The 12,429-nt window shown below is 40.5% G+C and overlaps 1 protein-coding gene across 3 annotated transcripts in view; it reads left to right on the forward strand.

The window, feature by feature from the left end:
- The first annotated feature begins 447 nt into the window (after positions 1 to 447).
- The window catches only part of CASP8 (caspase 8), a 36,794-nt gene continuing 24,812 nt past the window's right edge, over positions 448 to 12,429 (forward strand). The window contains exons 1-2 of one of the 3 annotated variants that reach the window (XM_012739007.3): positions 448 to 815; positions 3,289 to 3,496. The gene's annotated coding sequence lies outside the window, so the exon portion shown is untranslated. The remainder of the gene's footprint in view (positions 816 to 3,288; positions 3,497 to 12,429) is intronic. The other 2 variants (XM_076005802.1, XM_012739009.3) reach the window with 2 other exon arrangements.

Below are 12,429 nucleotides of genomic sequence, written 5' to 3' on the forward strand. Positions count from 1 at the left end.
AGCAGGGCCAGGGATGGGGGCTGGAGTGTCCTCGCCCCTACTCAGTGTTGGGCCACAGCCCTTCCTCCCTTTTGTGCACAATCTCCCCACATTTCAGCTACAGGCTGGCTTTGACCAAGAAGAGCCCCTGAGACATGATGGGGTGCAGGGGCTGTTCACGGCTTCAGTGCTGAGATTTGGACCGAGGCAGAGGGAAAATTCCTCTCCCCAGACTCCTTGCAAGGAAGAATGGCATATAGCTAGCCACAGACAGGGGTTCATAGTGGAAAATGGAGTCAGTATAAATGCTTTCCAATAAAGCATGGCTGGCTGCCTGGTTCTTAGTTTGCATATCAGTGAATTGTCCGCGACCTCCCTCTTCTGAATGGTTGGAAATGGGCACTGGTTCCTTTAAATATCAAATTTCCTGTTAGAGTGAGTCATTTCTGCTCTCCCATCTTAGGAACAAAGTTTGCTCTCTAGTTCTTTCTGTTGAGGATTTTTCTTTCTCTCTTGCTGAAGACCAGATTCTGGTCAGATTCACAGATTCTGCTTCTTTTATCTCTTGTGATTTGTTAAAGCCCTGCTGAATTCACTGCTTAACTCAACAGGAAGTGAGTCTACTGAGGGAGGCAGAGTCCAGTGAAGAGCGGAGGAGCTGGAGTGATCAACTGAAAGTAAAAGCAAGCTCCTTCCTGGTGGTGGTTTCCTCCTCCCTTCCCCCACTGGTTCCTGGGATTTGTTCTAGCAGTGAGCAGCGTAGGAATTTGAGCACGTGGAATGAGGCAGTTTAGGGGACTCAGTGGCTGTCCTGGCGCTGGGAAAGGGTGAAGCAGGTAAGTGCCTGGTGCCACGTGGCTTCTTTAATGGGAAACCTGAAAGTACTCCTGGCTTCATTGGCTCACTCCAGGCAGCTCAGACTTGCTCTACGGAGGAGACCTCTGGGTCCTGCCGAGCCGAGCCCAGCTGTCCTGTGGGTTTTCTCTGGGGCCACAGCCACCGGCCTTGCTGCTTTGCCACTCAGAGGAGTTCCCAGGTCCTCTGCTTTTTGTCCTCAGACACAGTCTCCCTCCTGTGCACCCATGTGGAGATTCCAGAGAACGTTTTTTTTACTTAAGTTTGTTTTCTTTTTCACTTGTTCCTGGGCTAATGAGTGGGCCACCTGCCAGCTCAGGATGCGCCTGAGGCCTGCAGCCTTCTCCCCTCCCAAGTTTTAGGTACTTCCTCCCCCCTCCCCCCTCCTTGCTCCCCAAGACAACTCTAGTGCTTTGGTTTGGATCCCTGCATTTATCTGCACCTTTGCAAAATCGAGTTTTGCTTTGCGTTTATATGCTATTTTTTTTTTACCTACGTGACCTCGGACAAGTAAGTAATTCCTCTGGGCCTCTGGTTCCTCACCGTTAAATGGGATTAATAATGAACACCTCTGTGAGGTGGTTACAAGGTTTGAAGCAGATAATCCCTGTAAACCACTTAGGACGGTGACTGGCCAACTAAGCACCCGTGGGCATTAGCACTAATAATACTATTTGTATTTTATTTTACTCATCCTGTTTCTTACTTTTTATTTATTTAGTTATAATTGCAACAGGGTCTTGCTCTGTCACTTAGGCTGGAGTGCAGTAGCAGGATCATAGCTAAATGCAACCTTGAACTTGGGCTCAAGTCATCCTCCCTCCTCAGCCTCCCAAAGTGCTGGGATTCTAGGCGTGAGCCAGCTTGCCTGGCTTTTTGTTTTTTTCTTTAAACTAAGCACGCTGCTCTTCAAATTCTCTGTACTCGGCTAGGCCCCAGTTTCTAACCACCGTGCAGTGTTACTGGTAGTACGGCCTCCACAAATCCTATCCAAGGGCAGCGTAAGAACTTGGCTGGTATGTGGGCCGTGGCATACGTTGATACTTGATCAGACTGAGCTCTGCTCACTGGCTTCCACGAGGCTTCCATTGTCCTGCCTGCCTGCCGATCCTTGGCCGATCCTACTTGCAAACCTTTGCCAGTGCAGTAGGGATAAAGTGGGTATCTTCCTGCTTTGTTTTGCATGGTCCAGGTTACCAGTGTGTGATCACCCCTCCTACCCTTGAGCTCTTTGAGTATCCCCATTAGGGAGCTCCATGCTCACACCCATTGCCCTTCTACAAAAGTTTTATTTCTTGTTGATTTGCAGGCAATCTTTGTATGTTCTTGACATTGCTGTTCCTGCGGCAGGTCCTGGGGACAGAGATACAAAAGATGTAGTCCCCGCTCTCATGAGGCTCACAGCCTAAGATAGGAAATAGTCACAAAATGGTGGTGCAAATGCTGGAATGGGGGCTGGGCAGATGCAGGGGAATACCTCTTGGGGCTGGATTTAGTCACTAATAGGATTTCACTCTGTTGCTATGTTCCCCATAAGACTTACCTGGGCAGAATCAAGTGTCAGATAATGGCATGGATATTATGAGGTCACCTTTTCCTAACCCTTTAGGGTGAACAAGGCACTTTCAGATACTTCATTCAATCCTCTCAGCTATAAGATGGGCCCCTGCCCTCTGTAAACTCGTATTCTACAACCCTGATCCTACTTGTGGGGATCGGTGGGCAGTTAGGGCAATGGAAGCCTCATGAAGCTTATAGACTACAGGCAGATTCAAAGAAGAGAGGTGCTTGATTTTCTTTTCCTACTTTTTTTCCCCCCTTAAGGAGATGGGTCTCATGTTGCTTAGGCTGGTCTGAGCCTCAAGCAATCCTCCTGCCTCTTTTCCTACTTTTAACATTGGACAGCAACTCAACTAACTCACAGTAGGAAGGTAGGGGGTTTTGTATGTTTTGTTTACTGTTATATCCCCAGAGCCCGGCATGGTGAGGGCCCAGGGTTTGCCTCTATGGCAAGATCACCCTGGTCTTCTGGGAGGAAGGCCTTTGGTTTCAGAGTTTTTTAGGCTGTTGAAGGTGGGATCTGGTGGCGTTGGAGCCACGGAGCTTATCCTTGAGCAAACCGTGAGATTTAGCAGTAGGAGTCAGTAGAGTTCTACTAACTGAGAACCTTGATGCGGGCCCTGCAGTGTCCAGATCTCAAGGCCTCTTAGAGGGGCCCGATCAATATTTATTGAATAAAAAAATTAAAGTTTTAATGATGAACCCAGAAAAATTCTTTAAAATCTTTATATATGAAAAGAGAGGGTCTTTAGTCTTTAGTTCAACTTCCTCACTTTGGAATGTGGAAAGGAGGCTGTAAATGTAAATGACTCATCCAGTCACGTCATGTAGCCAGAGCCGAAGCGGGGTGCCAGGTTTCTCACCCAGCTCTGTGCCCTGTTCCACCTGCCTCAGGAAGGAGCCTCTGTCACTCAGGCTACTCAGAGGCCAGCCCTCTATTTTCTCCAGCGCTGGCTTGTGACTCAGGAGTTTGAAAAACAGGAAGTACATCAGCTGCGGGGCCTTTGTGTGAGGCTTCTGGCCACGACTCTTAAGACTCCCATGCACAGACGGCAGCGAGGAGAACTGTGAAGAAGGTGCTTTCGCTGTGAAGGCCTCTTTGGTAAGGACTTGCCTCTTCCGTAAGGTCGGCTGGGCCTTCTGGGAGGGAGGCCTTTGATTCTAGAGTTTTCTAGGCTGCTGGGGGTGGGATGGAGGCGATCCGTGTGGGGGGTGTGGATGGGGGAGCCATGGGAGTTAGCCGAGGGACTTAGCGGTCCCTCTGAGCGCCCTGCCGAGGGCCCCGCTGTTGCCAGATCTCAAGGCCCCTCCAGCCTAGACTGATGCAGTCCTGGGGGTTCTGAGAGCTCCAAGGGCCACATCCTTACCCCCGCCAAACTGGGCAAGGAATAGAAGCCAAGGCCGGGCGCGGTGGCTCACGCCTGTAATCCTAGCACTCTGGGAGGCCGAGGCGGGTAGATTGCTGGAGGTCAGGAGTTCGAAACCAGCCTGAGCAAGAGCGAGACCGTCTCTACTATAAATAGGAAGAAATTAATTGGCCAAGTAATACATACAGAAAAAATTAGCTGGGCATGGTGGCACATGCCTGTAGTCCCAACTACTCGGGAGGCTGAGGCAGGAGGATTGCTTGAGCCCAGGAGTTTGCGGTTGCTGTGAGCTAGGCTGACCCTACGACATTCACTCTAGCCAGGGCAACAGAGTGAGACTCTGTCTCAAAAAAAAAAAAAAAAAAAAAAAAAAAAGAATAGAAGCCAAAATTTAAATCTCAACTGACTTTGTTGCTACAGCTATCGACCCCCCCTCCCCCCACCGACAGACTCACCGCTGGCATAAACATGCACGTACACACATGCAGGCGCCCGCAAAGTGCTGGTAGTGCAATTATTTATTTTTTTGAGAAATTAAAAAGCTATAGAACAGTCCTAAGAATAATGCAATGTGACGCATAAATAGACTAAATCAGAAGCCTCTACTCATGGGATTAAGCATTTACAGGCGAAGTTATGAATTTCATTCTGTTTGAAAATTACGGGATTATGTGTTTGGTTGAGGTTTGAATGCCTTTACTGGATTGTTTGAACACCCTGGCTGCAGGGCCTTGCTGTGGACCGTGTTTGTGTGCAGAGGGGACATCTGTCAGGTTGGGGGGGGCGGGGAGCCCACAGTCGGCGGCAGCCTGCCTGCATGGAGGGAGTGGTAAATCTATGGGTCAGGGCTGCAGTCCCCAACCCCGGGGCCGCAGCCTGGTGCCGGTCTGGTCCCAGACCTGCTAGGAAATGGGCCTCGCATCACCCCACACACCTCCCTGCTTCATGGAAAAACTGTCTTCCATGAAACCAGTCCCTGGCTGGGCACCAGTAGGTTAGGGGTTTGGGCCCGAGAGTGAGTGGCTTTCAGGTACTCTTGAGCTTTGGATGAGATGCAGATTTTTGTCTCAGAAGGTTAATGCAAGTTTTGTTCTTCCTCCCACCTTTTGGGTGGTTATCCATATCACTGAAGGAGCTAGGATGCTGCTGGAGTATTGCTAGAAAGACTGCTTGTGATTAGATGGAATCTATTTGCAGTGAAATTGTGGTATACGAGACAGTAGTAGAATGGGACTCTGGGACTCTAGCACTTCCTCTGTAAGGCTCTGACCCTCTCTCTACTGTAGTGGATTTGTTAAGAACTCCTTTTTTTTGTGGTTTCGCTGTTTTGTTTTTTTTTTCCGCTCTTTTAAAATTTTAATCTCTAAACGTGTTATGTAATAATTTTAGGTCTTTCTTCATTAGATTATTTCACTGCCTTTCAACTGCAATAGAATAAAATCTAAATCTTTATAGAGTCTGTTATTGAAGCCCTTAAGTGAGATACTTAATTGGGGCCTGACTTTCTCCTAGTAACTTATTTCTAAGCTGTAATTTTTCATAGTAGTAAAATGGGGATGATCATAGCAATTTCTTCAGAGGCAGTAAATTGAGATAAGAAAAAATATTTTTATTTTTATATGAGATATAAGTAATAAACATTTATATTCCATCATGTAAACATTTATTTATATCTAAATACTTTGGGGCATAAATATGTTATATGAAATATTAAATATATTTATATAATACAAATATATTTATATCAAGTTATTACTTACCAGATATATAAAATATATGTCTTGTATGGCAAAATATTCAAATTTGTTTTATATATATTTTATATATGTGAATAAAATTGGGAAAAAGCCACAAAATATGACCAAAGAATTACTTCTAAATGGCTAGTTTTTAAGTAATTTTTAATTTTCTTTTTATACTCTTCTACACTTTCTCTGTGGAACAAGTGTTGCTTTTACTGTCCTTAGGAACAAAAAATATAGCAAAAAAATGTTATCTTATTAATTTAAATATTAGCTTAACAAAGTTTCTAGCACACAAACTTGTGCAGAGAATCTAGGGCCCATAAAATAAGAACTACAGTGTGGTCTCTGTTCTTACGGTGCTGGACAGCCCGTTGTTAATGGTGTCATAAATCCTGTGCAAGTGACTGCTTTTTGGGTACTATGACTGAAGAGATGGTACCTAAACAAAAACCAGAAAACAAAAAAGACTGACTATCATAGATAGTGTGTCCTGGAAAATCTGGGCCAGAAAAGAAGCCACATTAGCATTTTCCTTTCTAAGTGTCAATTATTTTGGTGGGAAAACCACTTAAAAAGCATTGGGTCACGTTACGATGAAGGTAACAAAATTAGGGAGATAGAATGGCTACGGAGGACAGGAGCTAAACACCAATCACGTTACATCCAAAGTCATGTCATCCTAGCTTGTGTTGTTTTTTTATTGTATCCCATCTAAAAATGCTATTATGTAATAAGAACCTGAAAAAAATTTATTTCTTTTGATCCAGTAATACTACTTTTAGGGAATCATTCTAAGAAAATAGTCAGAGATGTACTTATAGATTTGCATTTTAAGTTCATCCTAAATGTAATCAGGGACTGGTTCTGTAAATGATGGCCATACAATTAAATGCTTCACAGATATTAAAACCCATACTGTAGAAGAAAAAATAAAGACATCAAGATGTACTTACAAGATATATTTCTTGGTGAAAAAAATCAATATTACAGAAATTTGCTGTCTTCAAATATAAAGAAAATATATACACATAAATTTAAAAAAAATTCTGAGCAGTTTATTCTCAAGTCATTACAATGTTCAACCAGTTTGGCATATGAAGATAGCAGACATAACAGTAAACACTGGGAGGCACATATATATCCCATTCTGAAAGAAGACATGTTATATATACACAGAAAAAAAATACAGCAAATATTAAGGCATTCAAAGTAATTTTTTGACAACTCAGAAGTGACATATTTACAAAAGTGTAAGTTTTAAAATAATTAAATAATTTCCATAGACTTATAAAAGAATTGAGATAAATATTAGGAGACCCTGACAATTATAAGAACATTTCCTATGCTACTGAATAAGGGTGATTCTATAAAAAGTCCCAAAATCAAGCTAATATTTTGCCAACATGAAATATATCAAATTGCCAATAACAAAATATGCTAAAATGAACACACAGCGTGGAGGCTGTATCAAAGAAAACAATATCAGCCTCTTGAATATTGCAAAGTGTCTATCTAAAATTTCTTAGGTGTGTTCATAAAAAATAAACTTTCAAAACAGCCATTTTAATAGACATATCAGCAGAAGAAATGATAACTACTTAAAACTTTTTAATTCTATCATTTTCAAATGTAGCTGCAAAAGAGAAAAAATCTAAATATAACTTTTTAAAAATGTTAGCTTATGAAAAAAGTTGAGTGGTGCATTCTTTATGCATATGGATTTTTAAACTGATAATATATAGTTCTAGAATAAAATAATGTATCTTAAACTCTAGACCCCACTGTTATAGTAGGAAATTTCTCTTTCTCTTTATGTCAGACAAGAAGTCATCTTAGAAAATGAAAAGGGGAAATGGTGATATGTATGAATTCAAAACAAAATGGTACTGTAAAATGGCAAAATATGGAAAATAGCAGCATGTGAAAATCAAGACTGTTTTCTTAAAATAAATGTTTAAGACTGAACTGCAAAAATGGTACATGCTCGAACTAGTCTATAATTCAACACCTGAAACTAAGGATTCTTTAGAGAAGTACTTATATTTCTGATAGCCCTATGATTATATGTCTACTCAAATTTGCTTTTTAAAAGTTATATATTGCACAGGTAGTAGAATATCAGCATTCTGATATTTCTAACATAAAATGCTATCTTATTTAACACAATAAACTATGCTACTGAAAATTTTATCCCAATGTTTAAAACCAACTATGTAGGACTATTAAGCACATTAATATCAAAATATTCCTAAGCAAGATGAAAAAACATAGGTACTGGAATATAGATTATTAGTGACAAAAAGTAGAGGCCCCAACAATTTCATGACTAAGGGCAGTTATATCTTTACATATAAACTTGAGGTCTTTCACTGATCCAAATATAGAAATAAGAACTATTTACAAAACTTTGATAAGAAAATCAGATCTCCCCAAAATTTCCTACCAAATAATTTTCACTTAATGAAAGCACTGACTGCTACAAGTCAGGATTAAATTTTTTTAAACAAATGTCTAAGATACAGTGGTTTGAATTCTAATTTCCCCCCTTTCTCTACCCCAGTACAACCCACAACCCTCATGGATATTAATAATATCCTCTATATATATCCATAAAATATTTGGTAGAAAAGACATATTATTAGGTATATATCTTTGGATGGTGGAATTATATGTAATTTTTATTTTCCTTGTTATCTTTTCTGCATTTTTCTAAATTGAATACACTATGCATTGTTATCCTCAGAGAAAAATAATTGTGGGGAGGAAGAAGGAGGTCCTGCTTTCATTTGATTTCTTGGTTGATTTTATTCTATAAAATAAGATTTTAACAAAGGTTAGAACTGATTTAAAATTTCAAAGACAGTTGACCTAATGACACTAGACAGGGCAGAACCTAGTTTAGATCCTTTCCAGTATATGATTGAAAATGGGTCTTTAAATAGAGATTTTATTTTAGGTATAGATACATTTAGAATAAGTAAAGAACTACATGCACATGGTAAAAATTCAAACTGTACAAACTGTCCAGAAGGGTATGGAAACAGCAAATCTCACTGTCACCTCCCCCTCAGGCCTCCCCACACCCATGCCCAGCTCTGTGCTTCCTCTCTCCTTAGACATTACCCAGGCAACTTCCGGTGTGCTTTTGTCAGAGCTCTTCTGTGAACACACAAATAATGCACTAATCGATACATTATGTAAATCACTTATAGTCAACCGCATTGCTCTTCCCCTTTTAATAGCTGAATAGAGTCCCAGAAAATATGATTCATAGCTTACCCAGCTCTTCTTATACTGATCAATAGTTGTTTCTGCTGTTTTGCTATTTCAAGCTGTGCTACCATGATTCTTAGCCTTGTATATAATTTCGAGTACATTTAACGTTTAATTGAATGTAGGAAAAACTGTTGGAAATTAAATTGTGGGACCAAAGTGTATGAGCATTTTATATTTTGACAGAGATGACTAAATTACCCACCTACTTGTTTGTTTTGTTTTTTAGGGACAGGGTCTTGCTATGTTGCCCAAGCTGGAGTGTGGTGGCTACTCACAGATGTGATCATAGTGCATTGCAGCTTCTAATTCCTGGGTTCAAGTGATACCCCTGAGCAGCTAGGACTACAAGCACACACCACCACGCCTGGCTCTTATCTCCTTGTTTTTATTTCCACCATCTCACAACACTATGTGTTGCGATTTTTGTACTTTGTCAATTTGGTAATTGAAAATGGCCTTTCAATTTGTTTTTTTCTTATTGTAAATGAGGTTGAGCATCTTTTCAAGTCTTTAAAAGCCATTGGTCTTAAAATAGAAAGCTGTTGGGACTTACTTTTCTCTGATCTGTTTGCTTGTGATCCTTATCTATTTATGCATTGAGTTACTGTCTGCTTGCTTGTGTTCTTTCTTTCCTTTCTTTCTTTTTTGAGATAGCGTTTTGCTCTGTTGCTAGGCTGGAGTGCAGTGGCATCATCATAGCTCACTGTGGACTCAAACTCCTGGGCTCAAGAGATCCTCCTGCCTCAGCCTCCAAAGTAGCTGGGACTACAGGTGTGAATCACTGTGCCTGATCTCTCTTTTTTTTTTTCTAACTGACTTACAGGAACTCTATTTTAAGAAAACGAGCACCTCCCTTTTAAAATCATATACGTTGCTATTTTTTCTCCCAGTACAAAGTTTATTTATTTTAAAATTCTGTTTGGGTTATTTTTTCAGGATTTTTTAGTTATTACATAAAGAAATTTTTCAATCTTTTCTTTAATGGCTTTTAGGTTTTTTATTATACTTAGAAAGGTTCTTCACCACTGCAAGATGATTTTTAAAAATTCAATATTTCTTTTCTGAGTACTTTAAGTTTAGATCTTTGATTCATCCATCTGCAATTTATTTTGACATAAGGAGTTTAGTATCCATTTCAGTTTGTTCTAAGAAGTCTGCCTAATTATTCTAAGACTGTGTGTTGAAAAAGCCAACTTAATGTGGTTCATCTTTTTTGTAGTGTATTTGACTTGGCCATTTTTCATTAGTAACTTCTAATGCCGTTGCACTATAGTCAGAGAATATGGATTGTATTATTTCTGCTTTTTGGAAATCTATTAAGATGTCCGTTGTAGTCAATTTCTGTCTGCATATGTTTGAAGAGGAGGTGCATTTTCTACTGACAGTACATGCCTGTTAGAGTTTGTCTGTTGTGCTACTCAGTTCCTTTACATGTAGTCTTCCTTATATTTAATCTCTTAGATTTTTTAGTATATGAGAGAAATGTGTGAAACTTTCTGATTTTTAGGAAAATAAGTTTCTAGTTTTATGTTCTTTTTTAAATAAACTTTTAAATAAAACCTAAACGGTTTTAATATTTTGTTTTAAAGACACAGTGTGATGGAGCTACTCCCCGGCAAGCTCTCCCTACCTGGCGGAGGAGGTCACCACCCTCCCGGCTGACCCCACAGTCTCATTTCCTGCCAAGAACACACCCAAGCTAGTATTTTACCAGTAATTTCATTTACACAGATAATAGCTCCAGATGTTCACTTAACACATTATAGAAAATAGCAAATCCCTCTTCCTCACTCCTTTACCCCTGCATCCTGGTTTTCTTCTCCCTTCCGCAGGGGGAACATCATTACGTTTTTGACGTGTCTCCTTCCAGAACCTCCTTACCTTTTATTTCCTGCTTTTACATATCTATCTATAGTCTCTGAAAATCTCTTATATTGCTTTGAGTGTTTTTTAAAAAATAGATGGTATGATTTTTTTGTTATATTACAGCTTGGTTTTTTTCACTCTTTCCAACGTATCTTGGATAGCTGTCCATTTATACTTTCGAAGGTAGAGTGTATTATTCTTAACTGCCTCATACTATTCTGCATTCTGCCTGTACCTTAGATTGTGTAGCCATTCCTTTCTTGAAGGACATTTGGGTGTGTCTAGTTAATCAGGGTTGCGCATAATACCGTAGTGAGACTCCACGTATGTGCCCTGTCTAGCACATGTACATTTCCATAGTGTGTATGTCAAGGAATAGGTTTGTTTGTTCCCTTGTATGCCCAGCAGTTTTTCTTTGTTGTACTTTGAGCATGGGCTGTTAGGTGCTGGCCACATATTTAAAATATCTTTTTTTTTTTTGAGACAGAGTCTCACTCTGTTGCCCGGGCTAGAGAGCCGTAGCATCAGCCTAGCTCACAGCAACCTCAAACTCCTGGGCTCAAGCGATTCTTCTGCCTCAGCACATGTACTGAGACTACAGACTATAGTAGCTGAGACTACAGGCATGTGCCACCATGCCCAGCTAATTTTTTCTATATTTTTAGTTGGCCAATTAATTTCTTTCTATTTTTAGTAAAGATGCAGTCTCGGCTCTTGCTCAGGCTGGTCTTGAACTCCTGAGCTCAAATGATCCGCCTGCCTCGGCCTCCCAGAGTGCTAGGATTACAGGCAAGAGCCACCGCGCCTGGGCAGTATCTTTCTTAATAGAAGTATTTTTATAATAATTGACTGCTTTTGCAGTGGAAGATTTAGGCTTTCCAGACTTCATGAACCTAATGCAATGTGTATCTTCTGAGTCGTTTTCCCTGTCAGTTTCCTAAATCAAGAAAACTTGCCTACACAATGATGTAAGCTCTAAGTCAAAAGGGAGGAAAGAGGTTTTAAAACCTCATAATTCTAACAATTTATTCAAGGAAATAATTCAGGATAAATGAAAGGCCTCTCAATGCGACACTATTTTTAACAGTGAAGAAATCAGCCAGGTGTGGTGGCTCACGCCTGTAATCCTAGCACTCTAGGAGGCCGAGGCTGGAGGATCGTCAAGGTCAGGAGTTCGAGACCAGCCTGAGCAAGAGTAAGACCCTGTCTCTACTAAAAATAGAAAGAAATTAATTGTCCAAAAAAAACATATAGAAAAAATTAGCCGGGCATGGTGGTGCATGCCTAAAGTCCCAGCTACTTGGGAGGCTGAGGCAGAAGAAATGCTTGAGCCCAAGAGTTTGAGGTTACTGTGAGCTAGGCTAATGCCACGGCACTCTAGCCTGGGCAACAGAGCGAGACTCTGTATCAAAAAAAGAGAGAGAAAGAAATAGAAGATTGCTTACAATAAACTTTGACATGTCCACATGTCAAAAATCAAAAAAACATTAAAAATGTTCCATAGAAGAATATTTAATGGTTGAGGGTAAATGTCCATATGAAGTGGGAAAAAAACCAACAGGTACACACACCTGCATATGCAGCATTTTTTTATATCAATGTATCTTTTTTGTTCTTTTTTTTTTTTTTTTTTGAGACAGAGTCTCACTGTTGCCCTGGCTAGAGTGCCGTGGCATCAGCCTAGCTCACAGCAACCTCAAACTCCTGGGCTCAGGCAATCTTCCTGCCTTAGACTCTTGAGTAGCTGGGACTACAGGCATGCACTACCATGCCTAGCTAAT

This window comes from Microcebus murinus, chromosome 8 (genome assembly GCF_040939455.1).
Source record: "Microcebus murinus isolate Inina chromosome 8, M.murinus_Inina_mat1.0, whole genome shotgun sequence".
Taxonomy (NCBI): domain Eukaryota; kingdom Metazoa; phylum Chordata; class Mammalia; order Primates; family Cheirogaleidae; genus Microcebus; species Microcebus murinus.